Raw genomic sequence first — 2,046 nt, forward strand, 5'->3', positions numbered from 1 at the left:
ACTATGGGGTTGCCTATTACTTGGCGTATGTGACGTCACTACTAAAAAAGGTCTATTTAAAACGTAAAATCCATCATTTTAAACATATGGATTTAGAATAAAATATAGAGTGTAAGGAATTACGATTAGCCGTTTTTAATTATTATTATTATTATTATTAAGAAGAAAGGTACAACGGGAGAGAAAAATTAATCCTATAACATGTTTTCTGAGTATTTCACAGAAAATGTTCCTGTCAACGAGGTTGAAAGGGTCTGACCCTAACAGAGGTTGCAATTTATCTGCGCGAAGGCTGTCGTTTTGCTCGACTGGGGGAATTATTATTTTAAAACAGTCTATTAAATTAACTACACCATTAAGCTGTTCAACTACAAAATAGCGTAGAAGGTGGTGGGTTGAGGAAAATTGTCAGCACGCGAAGTGCTATATGCCTTATCTTTGTATTCTTAAATTTATGATTTCATAGCTCATAAGATAATAAACAATAACCACATATAGTGACCTCTAATACCCCGACCTTTTATCAATTTTTATGTAACAGATTGTATTAAAATAACAAAATGTGACAGTATTTTATTTGTAGATACCATTTATTGATTTATAGTGATTCATAAATGGTGACCTCGTATTCTTAGGCGAATTTTAAGGAAAGTCTTTTATATAAGTTTTTATCTAGGGCGCTTCGTTAAAAAGAAAAAGGATGTTAAACTTAAAAAAATATTTTTCATTTTTTTAAACAATTTAAAAACTAGTAAGTGAAATAATTTGAAATTGGGCATACGTATTTATGTAAACTTTGTCCGAAGTCTAAGGACTCTCCAGTGGCGGAGATACAGGGTATCGGTGGTATATTTTTCTAAATAAAATAGTACGTCACAGTTTTACGGTAACAATCATATTTTCAGATTCGTCTTTCAATTTTCTACAAATTACTATTCTCTTCAGTTTTTCGAAAAAAGCCTGATTTTCGACTAAAACTATGAAAGTGTGTATTATTATTTTCCATACTAAGCAATTCACCCACGAGATTTTGAGACGAGCCGTACGTTTATTTGATCTTGCTTTCATATAAATCAGATTGTTGCAATATTGTCCTCTTATTAGACATAATAGAGTTTTAATATGAGGTTGCATACTTGTTTACAAGAATTTAACAAAGTAAGTGTCATCTTTTACTTACCTTCTGAAGATATCTTCAATTGACTGTTGAATGGTCACAGATGTAATAGCGGTGTTACTTTTTTTGCTGAATAACTTCACATGAGCCAACAACCGAATATATTTATTTGTTTCCCCCCCATGAAACTCTAGAATAAATTTCTCAGTTTTATCATCAGTTAGAAACATAATTTTTCCTTATTTACGTTCGGTTCTTGTGAGGTCAATTTGATCAGGAGCTGGTTTATCACAAACTTATGTAGCCACAATTATTTATAAATCATTCTTTTTGCTTATATACCTGATATTATATAAGATCATAAACCGTAATTTAATTAGACAAATTGAAATATATTCTCTATAAAAAATGTGAGAAATCGAAAGTAAAGGATGACCCATAATTGTTAACGATTTCTTTGATTTAAAATAATTGAATCTATTTTCTGAAAGCAAATTGCAAACAAATTAGATTACACGATAACACCAATAAATAACACAATAGGAATACATTACTATCAAAATAGCGGTCTTCGTTGCAAAGAAGAAATAAACTCTACTAGTTCACAAAAGATAAAATCAAAATAGTGGAATCAAAATTACAATTTCTAGAAAAATGTGAACTTCTTATGGAGAGTTATTTGTACATCGAGAATCAACTAGATAATGTTCTGAATTCAATAACATTCGCGCATTTAAAGATTATCCACACATCTATAATCAACCCCGAAAATCTTATAACCTCTTTGCAGGAAATATCTCAAAATCTCCACCATAATAATTTACTACTTGGTATAAAATGTTGGTTAAATGTAGGTAAATACTTGAATTAGAAGCATTTCAATTTAACTCATTCCACTAGTTGACCAACAAAAATATAACTATTTCGAC

At 30.1% G+C, this 2,046-nt stretch overlaps 1 protein-coding gene across 1 annotated transcript in view; it reads right to left on the minus strand.

Annotated features, from left to right (window-relative positions):
* Positions 1–1,260, minus strand: part of LOC108907179 (antichymotrypsin-2-like) — an 11,133-nt gene extending 9,873 nt beyond the window's left edge. Inside the window, exon 1 of the mRNA XM_018710728.1 lies at positions 1,181–1,260. The gene's annotated coding sequence lies outside the window, so the exon portion shown is untranslated. The remainder of the gene's footprint in view (positions 1–1,180) is intronic.
* Between the last annotated feature and the right edge of the window lie 786 nt (positions 1,261–2,046).

This window comes from Anoplophora glabripennis, unplaced genomic scaffold (assembly GCF_000390285.2).
Source record: "Anoplophora glabripennis isolate ALB-LARVAE unplaced genomic scaffold, Agla_2.0 scaffold87, whole genome shotgun sequence".
In the NCBI taxonomy this organism is placed as follows: domain Eukaryota; kingdom Metazoa; phylum Arthropoda; class Insecta; order Coleoptera; family Cerambycidae; genus Anoplophora; species Anoplophora glabripennis.